The sequence below is a fragment of the Ambystoma mexicanum genome, chromosome 2q (assembly GCF_040938575.1).
Source record: "Ambystoma mexicanum isolate Mex_15411 chromosome 2q, UKY_AmexF1_1, whole genome shotgun sequence".
Taxonomy (NCBI): domain Eukaryota; kingdom Metazoa; phylum Chordata; class Amphibia; order Caudata; family Ambystomatidae; genus Ambystoma; species Ambystoma mexicanum.
The window spans coordinates 14,268,600-14,292,731 of record NC_090924.1 but is presented as its reverse complement, the minus strand read 5'-3'; the positions used below and the strand labels follow the sequence as shown (position 1 = coordinate 14,292,731).

Genomic DNA, 24,132 nt, shown 5'->3' with positions numbered 1-24,132 from the left:
GCTGGTCTACCGACTAGGTCGAATAGAGTGGAAGCGGGGAAGTCTTAGCGAGCTTAGCATGTCTGGACAGTTTATGTTACAGTAGGTTTTTTGGTTATTTTGAGGGGAGGGGGGGTTAGTTATAGGAGGGAAGCCTGGTATAGTTGAAGATACACCGCACACAATCCCACCCTCAGCTCTGAGTGAACTGAATGCCTGAACAGAGCCCTCGGAATGGAGGTATGTTGGCTAACACGATAAAGGTCATGACATGGAACATCCGTGGGATGAATAACTATGTTAAATGTCAGAAGGTGTTTGCATACATAAAAAGGAACGAAGTGGGGATAGCATTGTTGCAGGAAACACATCTAGATGCCTGAAAACAAGAAAAGATTGCTGATTCATGGGGAAGTGTCCTGGTGGGTTCCACGTACTCAAAATATGCATGGGGAGCACTTATTTGGGTAGATCCGACGGTACCACTTAAGGTACTGACAATTAAGATGGATGACGAAGGCAGAATGGTGATGATACAAGGGATGCCTGAGAACCGTGAAGTATGTATAGTGAACACCTATGCACCCAACCATGATGCTACAGTCTTCTTTAGGTCTTTGTTTGCAAGACTGGGTCCCTACAGAGATGGGGCAGTGATATGGGGGGGGAATTTCAACTGTAGCCTATATCCCATAATAGACAGGTCCGATTTGAAACATAAAAGACTGTCCCCCCGGCTAAAGTCCTAAAGCACTTCCAGTTGATAGACATATGTAGGGCACAGCATGCAGACAGCAGAGAATATTCCCACTACTCGGCCCAACAAAGTGTACACAAGACTGGATAATTTGTTCACAGGAGACGAACATCTACCAGAATTTATGGAAGCAGACTACCTAGTTATCCTTTCTTCCAGTGCACACGAGGTCTGCCTGTGCACGCCTGTGCTTGGCTGCCGTGCAGCACCAAAGGCCAGCTATCAAGAGACAAAAAGCTTGCCCGTCCAGGCAAACAGGAGAGGAGGCTAGTCTGCTCGGGCATCGGGCTGGCATGCTGGGGCATCGGTCCTTGGTCTGACTTGAGCAGGGCCCCCAACCTACACAGGAACCATACCTCTGTCACGCTGTCTTCCTCAGCACCGCCACAGACAGCATCAGCAGCTACCGGGGATCTCTGTCCTCGCCCACTCGTTGCCAATGTGTTGAGAACAAACGGACACAGAGGCAGTGTGTCAGCAACTCCAGGTTAGTTTCTTAGGCACAAAGACCCCCCCTGCAAGCAGTGCCACACTCGCAGCACTCCCTCTCATTCTCTCCCTCCACCGATCTCCTGTCCCATGTGAGAAACCTGAGGGTATTCTCACTTCTATTCCCCTGGGATACTTTTGAGCAGGTGGCCTGGGAAGACCATCGCTAGTGGATCCTGACCCTGGGGGCGAAGAAGCGAGGGAGGATCACCTGGGTGGAGTCTCTGTGGTGATTAGGATTGACTCAGGCGAGATGCAGTATTCCCATTTCCATTTTAAGAAGAACCCTCTATTCCAGAGATAGTTATGGGATATTGTTATCTGTGTCCCATTGACCAAGAAAGGATATGGGATACCACCAGTCCAGATGTACCAGAAAGAGAGCAAAAAGGGTTAAAAGTAAGTTGGACGAGACATGGTACCCCCTTTTCCCTATTGACAACCAACCCAACCCTCCCCCAACCTTTATGGGCTATTAAAAGCCAGCTCCCCTTATTTCCCCACAATTGACTTTAGACAGTACTAGGACGAAGAAGAGGCAACTAAGAGCAATGAATACTACACTCTTTCACCACTCTGGTACTGGGACGAGGAAGATGCCTGCTAAGAGCTATGAGGGTCAGACAGGTCTCTTTAATTATGGTCAGGCAAGGCTAATGACGCATGGACACCTGCAGCCTGTCAAGCGGCTGAAGATGTGTAAAAAGAGACCAGCCCAACAAGAGAAGATCAACAGGGAAAACAGGGAGACCTGTGTGAGGAGCAGCAGAACGAGAAGACCAGCAGGATCTGGAGCTGTGGATCTGTGGCAAACTGTGGGTGAAGGAACTTGGCAAGATGAAGAAGTGTCCTGAGACTGGATTTAAAACTCATAACCCTGTGTGCAGAGTTTGCACAGCAAGAAGCAGTGCCGAGCTGGCCGATCCCGTAATCCTGAAACACTGGTGCTTGTTGACTCTGGGGGGTGAGAGCCATGCCGGAGCGTCTTAGGGGCAGACTGAAGAACCCTAACCTTTGTGGTAGCAGTGGAAGCAGAGGAATCTTTTATCTAAGAGCTCAAATGCCAGTGAGTTTGATAAACACAGGAATCCCCGAGCAGCTCTGCACGCAAGCACGATACCTTAAAGCAACAGTATCAGCAAACGCATTGTCTGTGCAGTTAAATTGCAAACGCAAGTTGATACAAACCGACAAGCCATTGTTAAAGCGAATAGAAGGCTTAAGAAGAGAAAAAATATCTGCAAACAGAAAGTGTTATAAACCTCAAAACGGAAAATAAACACTCTGCAAGCCGCAGAAATGGTTTGAGTGTTTGCTAAATGAACTAAAGAAATGTTGGAAAACCTTTCAAGAGAAGTATAAATCGATGTTTCCCAATGAAAGGCATGTTGTGAAGATGTATTGATTATATATTACACAACAATTTAACTCAAATCTTACAGTCAAGTACACTGCGGGCTGAAGAAAGCCATACAGTCAACTTTGTAAACCAAAAAGTGAACTTTGTAAATAAATACAGTGCGGCAAGGCCAAAGACTGGCAGGAGGTGTGTGACGTTCTCAGGTAGAGCCAGGAGGCTACAAAGGATAGGCCAAAGAAGGGTGAATATTTTTCACCAAAGCCAAGAGGCCAACAAAGAGAGGGATCCTGGTTGCGGGACTTGTGATGCGTGGTCTTTGTGGTCTGACAACTGCGCCTAGACCAGTAAGTCCTGAACTGTGATAACCTAATTGGTTAAAAGACTTAAAAAAGTATACTTGGCAGAGCTGAAGTCTTGGGGAAGAGAAGTATACATGTTGTCTCAAGAAGAAGCCTCAAGACCATCTTTTCTTTGAACTATGCTTTTTGGAACTTGGGGGAAGGGAACCCCCGAGGATAGTGTGGAATTGTGTTACCTTGAGTGGGGGAAGAGGTAATTCCCAGATTTTTGTGGAACTTTGAACTTGGGGAAAGGGGGCTGAAGAAGAAGCTGAGAGCTGGAAGATCACCATTTATTTCATTCTTGACATCCGTAAACATTGTTTAGCTTTAGTTGTGAGAGCAAGCATAGGTTTTGGACACAGTCAGACTTTTAAGTTGAACTCTTTGACTCAGACATTCCTTAGTTTCGTTCAGATAGGGAATTCCCACTTTAGCATAGGGCGAGTTAGGCCTTCTACCACCCTGATATTTGAGTTCATAAATTACTTTATTTTTAATCTTGAATCTGTTGTCTGTGTGATATGTCATAATGCCTTCAAAGCCATTCTCAAACCTGTCTTGGATGGGGCTCGAGAATGGCACAGGAGAATCAAACCACAACACAAAGTCCCCACAACAACAGAAACCCATTACGAAACACAATCTGAACTGTCACAGATGACCACACCCTTCATCACAAAATGAAGACAGGGGTTCTCTGCAAATAACCATACGGATCATGAAGATCTAAACCTTAAGCCACTAGAACAGTTCGACAATTAACCGAGCCCAGTGTACAATTGTTATTCACACCCTCAATGCCAAGATAAGTCAGGAATCTGAATGCAAGGGACAATAACGGAAAGAGAAACTCACACAATGCTCAGTCTTTGTCCAAGCACAGTACAGGCAGACAAGACCTGCTAACAGAAGGCCAAACTGACTTAATCTTCAGCACTAGAAGGCGGTAGTGCACAATGCTATTCCAACCAAATTCAAGCTCCTAAGCACCAATCAGGAAAGAATCACTGTTGCACACAAGGATCCCCTCAGGGTAAGAGCATCGCCAACAACTAATATCCTAGAGTAAAGAAAAGACTCCTCATCCACACGTTCTGAAACTGCCAAGCAAATCTACCCTTCTTGCTAATATATCAACTGCCTTCCTACAACCCTAAATTCAAAGAGACTCACCAACACTAGTGCCAACTTTGTGGTGGAGTGTGAAAAGCTTATTGTGTTAGGAGCTGTCAACATTGGGTTCAAAGAAAAACTACCATCTCATTGCTCAGCTCCTACACGGCTAACGTTCTTACTATTTGCTCGATATAAAAAAACAACACTTTGCTACACACACCCTGGATGTGATGTTCTCCAAAAAAGGCCTAGCCTCTTCACTCCAGTGGGGCAATTGATCTATGGTACCTTTTGTGACCATGATGCCTACTTATGGCCTTCAAACACACATAGGACAATTACACATCACCAGTAGAACCAGAATAATCTCAATTTAGAGGATCTCAACAAAGATGACAGACACTAAACTAAACCTGGAAATTCCCCACAACAGGTGTCCTCATACTCTCAACAAATCGATTATGCAAACACTGAGCATCTTAACACAACCCTAACAAGATTCACCCCATTAGAGGAAAAAACAACCATAAGTGGTATACCCCAAAGCTACAACCCACAAGAGAACAAACAGGAAACTGCAACAACCAAGCAGTGAATATATGGATGATCAGAACCGGCCAAAAACTCAACTCTGACAAGATGGAGTTCATAGCTACCCCTGCCACCTTCACTATGAGGCTTCAATACAATCACTGGCCTGCTGAGATTGGACCTTGTCTGGAGACTTTGAAAGTGGTGAAGAATGTAGGATTCTGATGGACAGTAGAACACTGGAACCCCAAATCAGCCCCATGACCAAGATTTGATTCCCCAACAGTGCTCTGCTCGTGCTGTCTTAACATTTCATGTTCAAATAAAAGATCTGCCACGTGGCAGATGCGCAGGGGTCTCCTTCCATTCATTGTTTTTCCACAGGGGGCTACATTCTCCCTCCCTCTGATCTATCCTCAGCCCTGAGGATAGCCTTAACCTGGACAATAAATTAATCTGACCAAGAGCTAGATTGCAGGCCGCCCACTACCCTGAATCTCAGGCACCTCTCCCACAGTCCCCCTGAACTCCCACAGAGCTGCTCAAAAGGAGTAATTGAAAGCTGGGAGGAACCAACAATGGAAACCTCATACTGAAACCCTGGTGAATCATTATTTTATTTTCAAATCTGTTTATTAGTGACATGCAGTCTTATTGCACAAATCCATAAATAACTTCTTGGCACCATCAAAGCATGTACAGTAGCAATCAGCATTAAAGACAAATTAACAAAGTGTAGCAGTAAACAAAAAAAGAAAAAACAACATAAAAGAACTAAGGCATCCCATATATCTTCCGCCTAGCTGTAAGGCAGGGGTTGGTATACATCATTGGTGCGCCTTCTCCACGGGAGGCCCTCACACGGCTAAAAGCAACTCAGTCATTGGAGGCCCATGTCTTAAAGCAAATGTCTCTCCCTTAGTCAGAGCCCAGTGGGTGGGTCATATATCCAAAGTAAATAGTACCATGGGGGACACAGGGGGGGTTTATCATTGGATGGGCAAAAAATTGCAAGGATGAGTGCGCTCCACGCCTCAATATTTTCAGTGGGTTCCCGTTTACCATCTCTCAGGGCCCTATACCAAACAGTGGTCTCTGCTGCACTCCGTAACTTGAAGTCATTTTAGTTATTTATTTATTTATTGTTTGCTTGTTAGGCACTTATACTGGAAGTAAATAGTGTTTCAAAGCACCCACAGGGCAACAGGGAGGGAACATGGGAAAGAAACATGATACGATACACAAAATATAAATACAGTGAGGGAAAAAACGGACGAACCTATTATGCCTGTGAGTATTCAGAACTTACAAGTGCTGCAAGGGAGAGGGCAGTGGGGTTGTGCTGGGGTGTCTGTGCTCGAGGGCGAGTCACAGATGAAGTGCAAGGTATGGTAAGGGCTATGCGGCAAGGAGCCGCATTGGGTGGAAAGTGCAACCCTCCAGGGCGGAGGGGTGTGCTGAAAGGTGCCGAGGGCAGTCAGAAGCTAGAGTGATTGGGTGTGGGAAGTCAAGGGCCCCGAAGATGCATAAGGGCCTGTACACCAATCACAGCAACTGTGAGATTAGCAGAGGACAGAAGGAGGGAAGGAGGAGGTAAAGAGGAAAGTCTTGGGGAGCTTCTGGAAATGTAAGAAAATCCTGTTCAAAACACAGCGGCAGGGGGAGGCTGTTCCATAGGAGGGAGCCAGCTGAGAAAAGCGATCGACCTCCGGCCCTCAGTTTAGCGAAACGATTTACACACCGAGAGTTGGTGCCAGAGGAATGTAGAGGTCTAGAGGGAGCGTATTTAGTTTGCGAGAGTTGCAGCTAGTGTGGCCCCCCCCGGCCACAGACAGCCTTGTGGATGATGCAGAGGGATTTGAATTTAATATGTGCAGCAACCAGGAGCCACTGAAGACTTTTTAGGGCAGGAGAGATGCTGTCCCTGGGCTTAAAGCCAAGGATAAGTCTTGCTACCCTATTCTGGATTAGCTGGTGCGGTCACAGACTGGAAGAAGTAGATTCAGGAGGAGGCTACTGCAATAGTTAAGCCTAGAGAGAACCAGGGCTCGAGTCACATTGAGCTTCTCGGGGAAGGTGAGAAAGGAGAGAATTCCTTTGAGAAAGAAGGGCTGAACGTGGTATTTCTTGGCAATGTCCTGCGTGTGAGGGAGGAAGGAGAGGGAAGAGTTGACGATGACTCAAAGGTTTCTGGCTTCAGAAGAAGGAGCAGGGGGAGAGCCCATTGAGGAAGGCCAGAGAGACAGGAAGAAGGAGAGAGCAGGGGTCCCAATGGGAAGGATCTCTGTTTTGCTGGCATTGAGGCAGAGATCGTTGGAAGTGCATCCGGACTGGATGACAGATAGGCAGACAGGGATGATGGAAGGTGCAAGAGGGTTAGCAGGAATTTTGAAAAAGAGTTGAGTGTTGTCTGCATAACACTGGAAGTTGGGGGAGGCGATGAGGAGTGCCAGCTGAGCAAGGTAGATGGATAGAACCCTGAAGGACACCACAGGTGTAGAGGGAGGTAGGAGGAGAGAAGGAGCCCAGGATGACTTGGGAAGGTCAGTGAAGGAGGTCAACCAGTCCAGTGCCTGTTACGAGATACATCATGGAGCCTTTGTATGAGGATGTCATGGTTGACTGTCAATGGCAGAGGAGAGATCGAGTAGTATGAGGACAGCTGGGGAGATGGAGTCCAGAGATGCAAGCAGTTCTTCACGGGTGTTCAGAAGAACAGTTTTCGTGCCTATGAATGCTCGGAATCCAGATTGGTGGTCGTGGAGACCACCCAAAAGTTCAGTGCAAGGTGAGTTGGGGTAAGGCAAGCTTCTCCAGCAGTTTCCCCAGGAAGTGGGTAGTGGAAATAGGGCGGTAGTTGGCTGGACAGGTAGGGTCCGCTGAGGGTTTTTTGGGGAGGGGGCGCACAAGGGAGTGCTTGAAGGAGGAGGGGAAAGATCGAGTGGCAAATTAGTGGTTGCAGAAATCAGCGGCGGCAAAAGAGAGCCAATGTTGTCCTTGATGATTCTGGATGAGCATGGGGAAACCTGTTTGGAAGAGACCTTCATGGAGCAGACAACTCTGGTGACGTCTTCAGGTGTGAAGGAGCAGAGAGGGGTAAGGGGAGGGGCCAAGGCAGGCAGGGGGGTATGGGAAGGGTTGGGTGGGTGTGTAACAAGGGTGTTCAGGATGTCCCGAGTTTTGGTGGTGAAGTTTGTGGCCAGTGCACTGCAGAGAGCCTGTGTAAGGAGATGACAGTGAAAACCGAGGGATCACAGTCTGCGGCATGCAGGACAGGAAGGGGTTAATCAGGGAGTGCGTGGCAGTTACGAGTGTGAAGGACTGTCGGTTGTGAGCGAGGTGGACCGCTTCAAATCAATACAAGGCGGGAAGGGAACAAGGGAATACAGTAATCATTCTTCGGCCTTGAAGTTTCCGAATGATCAGAACAGAAAACAGAAAAACTAGCATACTAGGCCGGACAGCATTTCATCTAGTGCAAGTGCATGAAATGTAACAGTTTCGACCAAGCTAAGGGGGTTGGGAGGCAGAAAAAAAAGGAAGGGGGGGGGACAGGACATTCAAACTTACTAGTCCTAGTACTTTTAGGTCATGCATGTGTACAGACTGAGGTGTGAGGAAGAGAGGGTACGGGGGGAACAAACGCATCCAGACTCAACAGGGCTCTGGGTTAAGTGGAGAGAGGTTGCCTCGCTCATGGAGCCTACGCACAAGTGCAGTAATGCTAGGCATATTGCAGTGGCCCGGAGGCAAGTGCAAAAACTGGCAGGGGGGCCTGAGACCTGCAAGGCTCTGGAGGTGAACCAGGCAACGAGTCAGCAAAAAAATTAACAGAGTTAGGGAGGAGACGGAGGAAGGAGGGTGGAGAGAAGATAACGTAGGTTAGCAGGGGAGAGAAAGAGAGAAGAAGGAAGAGAAGAGAAAGGTCTTGAGGAGTTTCCGGAACTTAATGTGCTCCAGCTCAAGACAGAGAGAAGCAGGGAGGCTATTCCAGAGGAGGGCCCTTGCAGAGGATAAAGATCTACACCCAAATCTCTGTTTTGTGAAAGCGGCTCACCCGCAGAGAGTTGGAGGAGGACGAGCAGAGGCCTCTAGAGAGAGAGTACTTAGGGAAACAGCGTTGGCCCCAGAAAGCCTTGTGGATTATGCAGAGGGTCTTGAACTTGATCCTTGCAGCCATGGGGAGCCAGTGGAGGGATTTTAGCGCCGGAGAGATGCGGCCCCTGGGCTTGAGGCCAAGGATAATTCTTGCGGGTCTGTTCAGGAAGAGTTGTAGAGGACGAAGAGTAGAAGTAGGAAGATTGAGAAAGCGACTGTTGCAATAGTCGAGCATACTGGGCTCTCGAGGTGGTGAGCCTCTGGGGGAAAGTGAGAAAATGTAGAATTTCTTGAGGAGATGCAGTTGGTAGTGGGATTTTTTGGAAATGCCTGAGATGTGAGAAGAGAAGGAAAGAGTGGAGTCAAAGATGACCCCAAGATTTTTTGCCTCATTGGTAGGCAAGACATTTTCACTTTGCCTGCACAAATACATCTTCTTATGAGACTGAACACAGGTTCGGAGCTCTACTACCAGAAAAGTGAGCTTCAAACCATTTATAAAGTGAAATGGGCTGCATCAGAAATTCACTGAGGGAAGCATAGGTGCCTACAGCCCTTGCATGCCACGCGCAGCAAGCAGAACTGCCAAGTATGCAGCTCCGCCGGATGTCTTTTTTTTGCCATGACCAGCCAGCCATGCTCTCTTTGACTAAAACATTGAGCCGAATTAGTGTCAGGTGGGTTAAAAGGAAGCATTTTCAATACATGTTTCATGGATTTCTACATCACAGACTGAGCAACAGCATTATGTGTTTTGCAGATGCTAGAAAGAACTGTGACTGAAGAAGTTGAGGTGGACTTAATGAACAAGGGTTTGAGAGGAGGGCATTGCTACGTAGAGGTGAAGTGTATGAGGACAGGCAGAGGAACTTTGAGTGGATTTTAGGGGGCAGAGGGGAATAGTACTTGTAGGCAGGGGCTTCGCTGAAGTTGGGGAGGGAGTACAAGTACAAGTATGTGGGAGGTGTCCTAACATGGATTTGGGAGAAAACGGAATCCTGAGAGAGGGTCCTTGTATGGCGTGGTTGCTGGGTACTGATTCTATGGGGTGCCCTTGGGGAAGAATACAGTTATGGGGGTGTGGGGTCAGACGGGAGTTATCAAGGGCGCAGTGAAGTAATGAGGCATGCCCCTTGGGCAGAGTGTGATGATGGGTTGGGGAGTCTGGGGCTGTGTGTGGTGATGGAGGGGCGTTCCTGGGGCAAGGTTTGGTGATTGGGGAGGGGGGATGTCCCTGGGGCCAAGTGCAGTGGTGGGGGCACTATCCCTGGAGACCAAGTGTGGTGATGCGGTGGTGTCCCTGGGGTCCGATTGGGGTGATGGGGGAGGGGGACAAGGTTGTGATGGGGTTGTCCCTAGGGAACGGTGTGGTGATGGGGTGTCCTTGCTGGCTGTGCCGTGATGGAGTTTTGTCCTTGAGGGTTGAGTTTAGTGATGGGGGCATCCCTCTGGAACAGTGTGATGATTGAGGACGGTTATAGGCTTTGGGGGGGGCGGTAAGGGTACAGAAATAAGGCTCGGACACACTGGTGGTATGTTTTTGGGAAGAAACTTTTATTATTTGAAAAAGGGTTGGAAAAATGCAGCTCTGCCCCTAAAACTAACAGGGTTTCCCTGCCTCTAAGAAAACGAAGCAAATTGCCTGAATGTCCAAATTGTAAAGTCTGTTACTGGTGTGTCTTAAAAAGCCTACTTCTGTCTCTAACACTAATAAGTTAAACCAACTGTGCAGGGATGATCTCTTCCTAAAGTAAACCGTTCTTTGTAGCTCCAACCAGCAGAAAAGGTCCCAGTCTCTGAGACTCAAAGCGGGTGATACTAAAGAAACATTCCCAAAAGGACTCCAAGGTTAGGATAGTAATCCTTTCCCCTATATTCCTTTTTGTAGTGTTCTTTGTAGAACTAACCAACAGAAAAGTCCCCAGTCTCTTGGGCAAAAATGGCAAAAATAAAGAAATGTTCAAAAGTGCAGGATTTCAAGGTTAGGGTTGTGATCCTTTCCCCTAGATTCCTTATTTTAGTGTTTATCTCCTTTTTGGGCCTCTCATGCCTGTACTTTCTTATATAAATGTCAATAGACAGTTCACAAGAATATGCTCCTTATGGTTCTCCTGTTAATCCCACAAATTTGGCACACTCTTTTTGTCAAGTGTAAGATTTGTTTGCACAATGTATTCTTCACTAATTTTGGGTGCAGGTCCCAGACCTGCAGTATTCCGATCGGCTTTGTTTCTCCCTTGCCAAGCAAATGTCCTCTCATGGATTGTCCCTCTTTTGGGTACGGCTCCCAGACTCACGGTATTCAAACCGGCTTCGTATACTCTCCTGCCTAGTCTTCGTCCTCTCAAGGACTGTCCCTCAATGGGTGCGAGTCGCAGACTTGTAACATTCACACTGGCTCGGTTTACTCTCCTGCCAGGCAACAGTCCCAATGTGTACTATCTCTTTTTGGGTTCGGGTCTGAGACTCGCAATATTCTATTTGGCTTTATTTCAATTTCTCATATGGGCGCGGGTCCCAGACTCGCAATATTCGGACTAGCTTTTGTTTCTGTGACTCATATGGGTGCCTATCCCAGACCCACACTTCCTTCCCAGGGTCCCAGACCTTTTTGATCTGGCTTCCGCCTTCACCCCCTTGCTGCCCCAGACTTCCAGCACCACTCAGATAACCTGCGTACCAGTTTGCTTCTCTCGGGTAGGTGCCAGCATTTCCCCGAGAAGCTGTTGCGTCTCTTGAGGCAGCGGTAGAGTTCAGGGCTTCATCGCGGTCTGCAGCGGCTCTCTTGATGTCTGCTTCTCCCCGGTGATGCGTCCTCTCTCATGGATGCCTCCCTGGTGCTCTGGATGCCCGGAGGTTTCACACAGCAACAGCCGGAGTAGTCCTTGCTTCTTGGACCCTGCTCGGCTTCTCGTTCTCCGTTCTCGGCTTCCCTCCTGCTGGCTCACGTCCCTTTTTCTGCTGCATGGCTCGCCGGATTCCTCCTTGGAAGATAGCTCTCATATTGCACCTCAGCTGTGGGACGTTTAAACTCCTGCATTGGAAAAAGGGAGTTGCATTGGGCCAATCAAACTAGCTAGAGTGCTTATTCTGTTCCTCCATAGTGATCTTTGGACTCCTGGTCATCATCATCTTCTCAGTCCATGCCATAGAGTCAGACATAACATACTTGGCATTTTCCACGGTTTGAATCTTGTCAAGCATTTTAGGTTTTCCAATACTTGAAGTAGAGAGATATGCAATATAATTTGCATTCTGTTATGTTTTAATCATGCCAAGTATATTAGGTTTTTCAACACTTGAGATAGAGCCACATGCAGTATACCTTACATTCTCTGGGTTTTTAATGTTATCAAGTATAGGAGGTGGACTAACCTGACAATAGCAGACACTGGCCCTATCCACAAAAGGGGATGGCGGATTTAACATGGGGGGAAAGGTTTAGGTATATTAATGCAGGGGAATACTACGCTGTTTGAGCATGGTCGTACCTACCCAATCCCATAAGGGGGTTCCTCCCCCATGTGATCCTCCATGGGTACACCACTCACAGGGGGACTATTGTATTGTGGACGCATGGGGGATGTCGCCCCCTAGGGGAGCAAGGATGACATTCGTCAAAGAAAATAGGTCAGGGAGTGTCTTCGGGGGAAGGGTTATGGAAAGTCCTTGAGAGGGTGGGTATTTGAAGGAGAGGGTCTTTGGAGGGAAGGCGGTTCCATGGGGTGTGGAGTGCTTGGATGGGTGAGGATTAAGGTTGAGTCTTTGAGGGAGGGGTTTTAAGGGGAAAGCTGGGAGGGTTCAATGTTGGGAGTCCATGGGTGGGTGGATGGTAAAGGGGATATCCTGAATGAGTTGAAGAGGGGTGGGGGGGTGTCTTGGAATCAGAGGCTTAAACTGGGAGCCTTGGGATGCAGGGTTAACAGGTGGAGGGCTTGAAGGGTGAGTAATTCTTGGTTAACAGCTAGGAGACATGCTTAACTAAGTCCTGACTGTCGTTCTTGGCTGATGGGGATCGTTTGTTGGCCATTTTCTTTTGGGCGAAGATGCTGGAAACTGACAAGCGCCAAAGAGATTTGCAGGACTGGGTGTGCAATAGAAGGTGGGTTGTCAGTACAGGAGAAGAGTGTAGGAGGACGCACAGAAAATGTGCTTCCTTTTTGACATCAATGAATATTTAAAAATTGGACATTTTTACGTTCTCCGTGAAATAAACCTTGTTTCAATGTCAGTAAGTTTTAATGATATTGTCATGGAATCATCCTAGATTACTCAGAACCCACCATGGCGTTGTCATGAAATAATCCAGGAAGAACCACAAGTCAGCCTACAGTTGTCATGGAATCATCCTGAAGTAATCTCCATCCATCTTTACCTGAAATAGTAATGGATCATCGCCTAGTTTCCAGTGAAGTAATCGGAACTCATCCAGAGGTAGTTACTGTGATTGTTCTAGAGTCATTTCAGGGTGTGAAATTGAGGGGAGCTGGGAGCTATTTAGCTGCTGGCCTAGAAGTGTCTGGTCAGCTTGGCCCCAACAGCTACCAGGAGCTACTTCTGGCTCTTCGGGCCAACTGATGCCGAGCAAAGACACCTATGTGAATTTAACTCTGAAAACTCTCAGTTTGTTCCACAGAACTCTCACCTGGTTCTGCAATAGGATAAGGGTTAGTCCTTTCCTTGCTTGTTTCCTTCTCCCTTCTTCATTGAACAATCTGGCATTCCTTGTAGAGAAACGGTCTATTCCTCTCAGCAGACACCTTGTCAGTCAGGTAAGACACAGACAGAACAGGGGAGATGTCGAGTAGATAGACCAAAAGGGGAAGAAGCCAATGAAGGCAGAAAAACTCACAGGTGCAAGGCTTGTCAGAGCTGAAATGCTGCAGTGATTTCCATGTGATCGGAGTCTTGTGAAACTCCAACTGAACGCACACCAGAGCATCATGTAAAAAATTGAATTCAACAGCAGTACAGGGAGTGGATAGTGAAAGTAGTTTCAGAAGGAATAATCCAATGTTAAAGAAGTAACCCAGGCAATGCAGCGTAGACAAAAAACAAGTCAGAGCTGTAGTAATGAGCAGCAGTGAAATCGTAGTCAGCAAGGAAAAAACTGAAAAAAAATAATCGGAATGGAATGTAAATTAACAAATCTTTGCAGTGCTCGGTGGAAATAAGGAAGACAAGGAAGGAAAGAAAAAGAAAGGCAAGCAAACAGTAGTCAGAACGAGTGAAAAGGCACCGTGTCTTACCCCACGAACCACAAGGGTTGCAACGCTTCGGTAAGCGTGTTGCAATGGTGAATAAAGACACATGGCGCCATCTTGGATGAGGTCTAGACCGGAACCTCAAGTTTTTAGAGAGCTCCGTTCTGGAACACCCATAGACGATCCTCCATCGCACCCACAATCACCAACTATTGGTCATGACATTAACTCTATGCATTTGGGACAATATATAAAAAAGCATTAGGAGAAATATATATGACTTTTAAAGCATAAGAGGGTCATAAATAATGGATAAAGTGACATGTTTGCATTTTATGTGGAAGTTGGATTTACAGAACGCTACGTACAAGCTACTGATTCCCCAGTGGAAGCTCCTGGTTACTGGTTAATAGGGTATACTGTAAGGAACTCATGATCACAGCTCTAGAGATTTGATTAAACTGTATATGCGGATTGAAAAAATGCCTAATCTAAACCTAAATCTAAGCTGGGAGCAAGCTACGACCATGAAATAATAAGGCAGTCCTTGTCAAATAAAAGGGCCTATACTAAGAAAAATCTATTGCCAAGCCTTACGCTAAATACAAACAAAGAATGCGGGATAAGGTTTACCGGTAAAGAAGAAATGTTTACAAATAATAAGTCAGGATGCGGTAGTTGGTTCTCCCTTCCCCACGTTTTGAGCACGGGACAAGGTAGGACTCTGGAGCACAACACACACTGGAGCTTTCCCAGCATGAGCTAACAGTTCCGCTCTCAATTTATTAGGGCCTTCGGTGGTTAAGTCTCTTTTCTACAAAAAGTCTCTTGCCTCTGAGGACCTGATGTCTTCAATAAAATAATAAACAAAAGTTCCTTTCTGCTTACAAGCTGGGCGATGCCTTTTCACCCCTGGATCTCCCTCTTCCAGGCTCAGATCCACAAGAAGTTCTTAGCAATGTCAGACCCTTCGGTATTCAAGCTTCTAGCTTCTGAGGGTCTGATGGGATCCAAAAGATTAAACAAAAGGTTAACAAAAATTCCAAAATTCTTCTCTGCTGGTGTTTAGGTGATAACTCTTCACCCCTTGGTCGCCCTCTTCTGGGCTCAGACCCTTTTCGATGGTTAGCCTCCTTCCGCCGGGTTCATTATGGCTTTCAACACAATCTTATCTGTGACATCTATTTCACAAATCTTAATGTCTTTTTAAACAGTTCACTGTGGACATCCCTCTGCCGGGTTCACTCCCGTCAACACACTGTTAATCAGTACTTTTGGCTTAGCCCCTTCTTTATCAGCATCCCTCCATCGGGTTTACTCTTGCCAACTTTACGATGCGGGATTCGCTTCCCTAAGCTTCAAAATCATCTGTCGGTCAAAGGCTGTCGCCTATACAGAGGATTTTATTAGACCCCTGTATGACCAATTTGACCCCCTTCTCGCCTTTCTCCCAAGGCCTTCTGGTAACAGTAGTTTCAACAACAGGGTAATCGCCCAGAGTTTCCTGAGTGAGCACCCACGTGGTGCTCGACTCTTTTATAGCTGGCTTTCCCCTTGTGTCTCAACAGTTCTTTTTACTTCCTTTAATCAGCCGCTTGCTACTTTTGTTCAACACATTTCGATTTCTTATCGGCTCTCCCCTCGACTCACCGGCTGTGATGAATCACTTAGCTTTTCTTGTCTCTGGAGTCAAGGCCGGTGGCAAGAGCCTTCCCTCAGCTTGGTTATCAGCAGAGAAGGGCCTTGTGTACAGTTGACACCTGCTGCAACACATGCTCGCTTTTGTTCACCGTCTTCCGATTCCTTCTGTGGAGGTTTCACAGGCCTGGCTTGGAAAGGGCAAGGTCACTTCTCTCCTTGTCACCCTCTCAGTTTGCGCCGTCTTTCCCCTCCTCTTGAACTGCTGTGCTGAGTTAGCTCTCTCGTTGTGCGGTCTGCCTTGCTCGTATTGTGCTCTTGTGCTCCACCGTTTATCCCTGTGGGGAAGGGAATGGGCCGTCAGGTGTGTGTGATCGCGTCAATTGCCTGACTATGCCCGACCCCTGTGGTGGGAGACGTCAGGTAGACGGCTCTGGTGTTTGTCCGTTGTCTTTCGTGGTGGTGCGAAAGTGTTTGTGTCGGAAAGGGGGGAGGGGGGGTAGAGTGTTAAGAGTATCCTACAGGGTAGAGGATGACGAGAAGGTGTTTTAAGGAATTATAACCGTGGTACTAGGGTGTTTGGAAAACTCAGAAGGGTGAGATTGGCAGGGTTTGCGAGACCGACAGGAATGACCGGGATTATTATTGTGAAATGAACAGAGGGGATTATGGGAGCGGTAGTGTTTTGTCATGGTGTTCGCAAAAGAATAATCAGGGGGACATAGAGAAGAACGATGGGAAGTATTTGGGTAAGAAATAGGAAAACAGGGATTAGAGAAGAGATCTTTTTTGGGTGCAACCGGGTTTGGGATCCTAGGGGATTGGTTGTAGACGGAGGGGTCGTTGAACCCGAGTAGGAGATATTAAATGGGCGGAAGGGAGGTAGATGTAGTTCAGCCTACAAAGGCCTCAGGTATCTCGTCCTCCTCTCCTTCCCAGGTATAATATTGCATATCACCTGGGGAATTTCCCTGAGCAGAACCCTGAGCTCCCCCATCCAGGTGATCTTCTCTAGTTCCTCCGCCCCTAGGGTTGAGGTCCAAGAGCGTCGGTCCTTCCCAGGCCTCCTGAATACGGGATTCTTGAGGTTCTCTTGGGAGAATATGCTCAGGTTTCTCACAATACCCGGGAGCTGCTTGTAGCTCCTAGTTGTCACATCTTCATTTCAACCCTGGATTTTATTTAAATAATTGAGCTTGTACACATACTTCAGGATGATCTCCCAGAGCTAGCTGTGGATTATCCAAGGATGGAATCATCGGATGAATTCAGAATGATTCCCGTAAGATCTTCACTTATGACTTTGGATATCCCTCCCTTATGAGATTATGAGACACAATGTGGTTTTACATCGCTTGCAGTACTGGAAATAGGGGAAAATTACTTTGGGAATCCTCCTCTCCTTTGGGGGCGGGCCCAAATGGCATGGCCCCAGGCCAGGTTAAGCAACACATTAGCTCCTCATGGAACCCAGGCTTGGCGATTTGCACAAAAGCAAAGAGCACTTTGTGTACATAAGAATGGCAGCAATTTTAATTTTTTTAATTTGAAACATGTCTATGAAATGATGTAGTGGACTCAGTATGGTGAATAGGCTGCTTTATTTTGTAAATGCTGTACGCCCCCTCGGCTCCACTCACAACCTCTCTCTCTGCAACAGTCTTTCTTTCTCCCTTGCACCCCCTTCATTCCATATTCTATATTCCCAATTATGATTCTACGCAAGGCAGAGCGGTGCAAGCCTTCCTTCCTTCTAACTCCACGAATGACATGACAATACTAGGTACAGGCCCTTATGGCAAAATACAACTTGATACCAGAACCATGCATTTAGAGAACTATGTACTAAACCTTGTGGCAACGATAACCCTTGGTAACAGAACCATGAACTTATAACAAATAACCCAATGTGTTCACACATCCATACATATCAGCAGACACATAAATCATAAAATTCCATTGGTACACTCACTCCACATACTCCTTCAAGTAACTTGTCTGTGACATTCTGTCTTGGGTCGATCAATCTTCCCTTTGCTCCTTTCTAACTCCTCATGCACAATACCTCTTCCAACACCTGACTTCCTACATACTCTATTCACATTCGAAAATCTTCCATCTGAGGTTTTTACTGCTCCACATAATCTCTCTACAATCTTGATAAACTCAGTCCGAACTAATCCTGCATTCCTGTCCCATATCCTCATCCAATCTCCCACACTGACACATTTTTCCTTGGTAGCTTTTCTCAGATCAAAATGGATTATTATTCCCTTGTCTCTTCTTTATCTGTTCCCTGGCGGTTACATGTGATTTTACCAAATTAAAAAATAATGAAAACATTTTAATCTAAACATTTTTACTGTAAAAAAATACCAATATTTTTTTTATTCGGGGGTCCTCTGCAAAACCCCCCTTCCCCTTCATTTAGAATCCCACCCCAAACCCTCCCCACCCGTTTTAACCCGTTACCCCACCCCCATATATAGATTTTCAATTCGTTAAAAACACTATATACCCTCCCTGACAGCATGAAAACCCATCTTTCACATATTAGCCCTACCCAGCCATGATGAACACACTCTGGTATTGGGCTTTCTCCTCCTGAGCATCATACCTGTGGGAGATTGGGGAGTAAACCTATACACCACTACTGTATCTCCATCCGCCGTCTGCCAATCTCTCCCTTCTAAAATGGCAACCCGGATACTCTCCTTAATGACCGTGTTGAATCGTTCCACACCACCATTTGTTTTGGGATGATAAATAGCACTGGTACGATGATCTTTGCCATTCCCTTTCAAAAATCCCTCCATCTCCTCAGACACAAACTGCACCCCGTTGTCCGTCAAAAGTATAGAAGGATATCCTTCCCTCGTCAAAATGGTGTCCAGAAAACAAATGATATCATTGGTACATGTATTTTGTACCAAAGACGTCTCTACCCATCGAGACAACAAATCCACTAACACTACACCATATTTAAGAGTTCCTTGACTTTTCACCGGACCCACAATGTCCAATCCCACACGCTCCAACGTTATGGATAGAAAGGTCATTAACGTCATTGGTTTGGTTCGAGTGGTGCAACCCTTGGCAGAATACTCACACACATTGTATAATCTTATCAATCTTTCTACCTGTACATCCATCTCTGGCCACAAATAGTCTTGCCTTATGAACTGCTTGGTCTTGGACATTCCCTGATGTCCCTCATGCGCTACCATTTGAATTTTGTTCCTCACTCCAACAGGAGGAAATAACATATTACCTTTTAAAATCATGCATACCGTCACACACAGTTCATCAAAAATCATTCCCGCAGCATCTGGTACCATCCCTTTCCTTAAATGTTCACGCCTCAACCCACTTTGTACCTTTTACTTAATATCTATCATAACAGAATCTGCAAACATGGCATATTTCGATTCTTCTTTAGAGACAACCTCCTGATCAATCTCCAGTATTTGAGCCTCCTTCTCCTCATTCACATCTTGCTCCTCCTCCACCACATTAATCAAACATGAGGGACAATCAGCTGCCCTATTCTTAACACCTGGAACATACTCTACATCCCAGGTATACTCATGTAAACCCGCAATCCTTATTGTGAAAGAAACCTTGTCCATACCTTTTGTAGACATCATCTCCCTCAAAGGCTTGTGATCAGAGCGATATCAATCGCCCATTTTACAGCCAGCAAATCCTTCTCTATGGTCGAGTAGTTTGTCTCTGCCTCCTTAGTATTCTGGAGGCAAAAGCTATAGTACACTCTCCCCTTCACTCCTTTGAGACAAAACAGTCCCTACTCCATGATTGCTGACATCAGTCACAGGCACGAAGAAAGACAATTTACTGACTGCTACAAAAGTCCTTCCTTTTTTTTGTAGTACTGAGATGAGGAAGAGGCGCAATAGCTACCATGACAAAGTACTCTCTGAGCACTCTTCGCTCTTTATTTTAGTTTATAGTACTACGACGAAGAAGAGGTGAAACCATGTACAGCAATATTATAGGGTATTTCCCTGAAATGTCTTTTGAAGAGCTTCCTGGAGCACGTACCTGAACGTTCAAAGATCCATTCCTCAGGGTAATGGCAATGAACGGCCTGAGACGTGCCGCAATTGAAAGATGCACACCGCGAGCCTCACAAAACTTACTTCCTGGGCTTATGTCACTTCAGGTAACTGTTAGGAAAGATTTCCCTTAGGTGCAATTTTGCCTCCATTTGTGAACTCCCCCCCCAAAACTTTTTGCTTTAGTTTGGCTTACCTAACCTGACTTTTTTCAGTGGAGCACAGCCTTCAGCTGCACTCCTCTGGTCTTTCACTGACACGTCCTCCAGGCTGTCAGTACTGGGAAACTATGTTTCCCTTAGTCTTCGCCTTTGTTGCCATTTCTTGGTAACTTTTTATCTATGTACCAAGTACCTTACAGTACCGCGCATAGGGGTCCTTTTGTTTTATGGCCCTAGCCACACTCTAAAGGATTTTTGGGTGTTTGTACAAGTGTGCCTAGGACAAACTTCTGGAAGCAGTTTACTTTTACTTTGCTTTTATGGACCATATGTGTTTGGCCCAAGACTGTGGCCAGTCCCGTAAATGGCTGTGCCACAAAGTCTTTTGTTCTGTCCTTTGGACATTTTGTCCCTTTGCCTTCCCCCAGGTCGAGAACCCGGGTATTCCTTATTTGGGCAAACAGCCTCCCGCGAAAACTGCATTTTTTTGCAGGCTCCTGCATGTCACGTGTGCTAGTACCTCGGAAGAGGGTTAGGACTGCCTGGTCCCAATCCACACTTCTGGTGCAAGGTATGTTTGGTAGTCATGAATGACTGGAACCACTGTGGGCCATGTTTGGCCCACGTCTGGCGTGCATACAAGAGAGATCTTCCATTGGCTATCTGAGATTTGAGCACAAACTGAATCTTGGATAAGAGAAGGGGCTCTGCATCTATTCCAGGTCGATCAACTGAAGTTCTCACCAAACTTCAATAGGAGCCAAGTATCCTTAACGAAAGAGCAGACTCGAGGAACCGCTGGTGACGTGCTAGGAAGGTTTGGCACCCTGACCCCGCTGTTGTTCCGTCAGACCACTGCTTTTACCAATAAGTCCTGCAAGGGAGCTTTGCCTCATTGAAGTAGTGCGAACAACTACTATCAGCACCTCCTATTTACCCTTGCAAAGATCCCCTTCAGAAGTGTTCCTGGGCCATCCAGTGAACTGTCCAGCTTGAACCCAGGGTATCGCACAGGAACGCTGCCGTCCTGAGATGAGACTTTGGGAATCACTTTCTTGTGGTCCTGAGCCCTCTCCCGCCAAAAGTCGCTGTCCTAGCTCTTCTGGTTTGTGATTTATGAGAGTGCACCACGCTGCAAGCATTTGCCATCCGTGTGTCACCCTGCTGAGGTGACTGTTGCTGTAAGTGCCTGCAGCTGTGCCCTACCGTGTCCTGAGATGCGCCGCACTGCAACTATCCTGCTCCTTTCTTTGAGAGCAGAGTAAAGGCTACTGTCCTGCCACGGATGATCGTCCTGCAGCCGCTGAGTGCCATAGCGTCCTGAAACTGCAGGGTTAAGACCTACGAGCGAAGTTGGCTAGACTGACAAAGTTTGGTCCGGACTGTGTCGAGGGTCTGTGAATACTTTCATCACTTATCGGTTGCCCCCTGGCACATCCATCCCTTTTTACGCACGAGAATCCCTTAAAAGATACCTTGGCTTGGCTAGCCTGCGCTCCGCAGCTATTCCCAAATTCCGAAAGTCGCTCTATCCGCAAGGGTAGACCCTTCTCTAGGAATAGGAATGTATTCTTCATTGCCTCAAGCCCCTTTCTGAGCAGCTACAGCCCCCTGAAGAGAACCCGCTTTTAGTTTTTACACATATCCGCGTGTTAATGCACAACACTTGAAACACTTGTGTACGAGCGCGATATAAATAAATTATCATATCAAATCACAACTGTACTTTGAACTATATAACTTAGAGATTGTTGATGAAGAACTGCCTAATCCGATATATGCGTTGAACTGACCCCTTTCTGTTGCAGGTTGTGGCTATTTTCTCTCCTTTATCAGCATTAGGCTAAACGTAATTTGTATATATGTTACATTTTTTACATCCACCTGTCTAAGGGTAATCTGTAGAGTTTTACTGTGGGTGCTTATTGTGGGCTTCCGCTCACTCTCAACCCGCCTGAGACTTAGTGTTGACCGCATACCAAGCTACCACAGATTGGTCAGGACATCCAGAAGGTTCCCCTATTCCACTAAAGTAGGGTGGCCTCCTAAACTTCTGCCAACCAGGTCAGAGTTTAGAAATCCATCTTAACAGCAACCACTGGGCACACACAAAATGGTCCGGGCAGACAGGAAATTCCTCCAGCAGTCCATTGCACAGAGCACGAAAACAGCAATGCAGTAGTGTATCGTGGGCCCAGCACAGGTTCAAATGCGGCAACAGCTACTCAGTGGGGCTGCCAGAACCGCAAGAGCTTGTTGCCAGTGAAATTATGTACTGGACTCATTATGGTGAGTAGACATTTATTTTGTAAATGTTGGTTGCCCCACCGGCTCCACTCACAACGTCTCTTTCTGCAAACATCTTTTTCCCTAGCACCTCCTTCATTCCAAATTCTGATTCCACGCAAGGCAGAACGTTACAGTCTGTGATAGCGATTCACCAAGAAACCCTTTTGAGTGCATAATAAAAATGTAACACTGCTCTTTTTATTGGTCTCAATATTCACCCTAACAAAACAATTCTATGACATTTCAAAGCCTGTCTCTGCATTCAGGATTGTGTGAAGAGTAGTCATAACCAAGGGCTGTTCGTTGGTGAAAGCTTGGCTGTTCCCTGGGACTCAGGACAGAGAAGCGCTCCGGTCAAACAAACTTTGCGGGAGCGAGGAGCACCGTATTGTTCCAGCCCATTTCCTACACTGATCGCTTGGTAATCAAATAGGAGATTTTTGGGCAGTGAAGGGTGCTTTAAGGGAGGAGTTAAAAAGGGAAAAGAAAACAATTTTTAGGGAGCTGAAGTACCAGTCTCTCGGCCCGGGGGAGACTTCATAGAGTGACTGCGATGAGAAAGACGGACGAGACAATGGAGTCTGGAACTTGTAATTTTGGACCCCACTATAACAAAAACTTTATACATACTAAAATACCAGATTACAATGTTTTACAAAATAAATATTAGTAAACAAGGTACACAATTTTCACTCAAGAGAACGATCCACCACCCAACTCCCAAGCTCTCCCCTGCAGCTTGCTGAAAACATACACAACATAAACAATTGGACATGATAGTTAAATCGACGCACCTGGACTTATTTTGGTTGCTCTAAAGGAGCCCTAATTAACCGTTACACTGATTTGCAGATTGAACGAGTAATGTTAGAACGGTAGCGACTAGTTCACATCCGAGAAACGGACCGTAGCAATGGCCCACCCACTCTTCTTCACGTGACTTACTACGTCAACATTGTGTGTTTTTTCCGGAGCAAAGAAGTGGTTCCGGAACATTTTCAGCAAGCGCTGAGCGGGAAGGTTGTGGTTGCCGGTGCAAGTAGGCATTTTCCTCGGAATACCGCAAACGTTTCTACATAAACTCTGCAGCGTCCGACTTCATCTTGTCCCTCTACATTTTTCAAAGATGAAACCGATAAGGCACTGACTGGAAAAGCAGCAGCAATCCGTGTACTCTTGACTGGCTGAGAATACAATTCGTATTTTCTTCAGAACACCGTGAACGTTCCTGCAAAACAGCAGGTTGAGTCGGGGAGAGTAAACTTACATTTACTTTATGCTCAGCTTGTGTCTGGAGGGGATAGGGACACTCGTGTGGGTCCGGAAGAAGGGTTGGGGGGGGGTACAGTCGTGTGGGTCTGGAGGGAGGGATAGGGACACAGTCGTGTGGGTCTGGAGGGAGGGATAGGGACAAAGTGGTGAGGGTCTGGAGGGGGGACACTTAGGCAGAATTATATGTGGTAGTACCCTTTGGGAACACTACACACAATCGACTACAAGTTGCAGCACAAATTCACCTTTGGTACAAGCCTGTACTACACAGTAAAGTGGTAGCAATGGCTGAACAGCCAGACTTGTCTCAAGAGCAAGTGAGCAGTATCAGATAGTTACAAAGGACAGCAGTTACTGTGATTCAAACAAACACTGACTCAAGGTTTCCAAGTAAAAGAATATACATTTATTTACTTTTTAGTTGTATAAATTTCACTAAAGTAAAGCAGTAACAAAATCATACTCTTAATACACCACACCACTCCCTATAGTTTTCAGACAAGTTAAGCTCACAAAATGAAGTGGGAGCAAAATGGCACCCTGTTAATTAAAAAGGGAGGGAAAGACAAAGCTAGCCAGAAATTGAGCATCACCAACAGTTAAGTAAGCAGGGCAATCTTAAAAGAGAAACTCCAGTGATAGGATCAAATCAAATAGGCTTGGGCCAAAGTCAATAGGAAGTCTTTTGCTCAAGATCACATGGTTCAGGGGAGTTCGTGGTTAAGTCTTTGCCAAGAGTTCCGGACGAAGTTGGTCGGTAGAAAAGTTAGTTCAAAGAGTAGAGAAGGACAAGCCCTCGGATTGGAGAAAGATTTCACACA

The 24,132-nt window shown here is 46.4% G+C and overlaps 1 protein-coding gene across 2 annotated transcripts in view; it reads right to left on the bottom strand.

Annotated features, from left to right (window-relative positions):
• Positions 1 to 22,985, bottom strand: part of HMOX2 (heme oxygenase 2) — a 334,320-nt gene extending 311,335 nt beyond the window's left edge. The window contains exon 1 of one of the 2 annotated variants that reach the window (XM_069646782.1): positions 22,834 to 22,985. The gene's annotated coding sequence lies outside the window, so the exon portion shown is untranslated. The remainder of the gene's footprint in view (positions 1 to 22,833) is intronic. The other variant, XM_069646783.1, reaches the window with a different exon arrangement.
• Between the last annotated feature and the right edge of the window lie 1,147 nt (positions 22,986 to 24,132).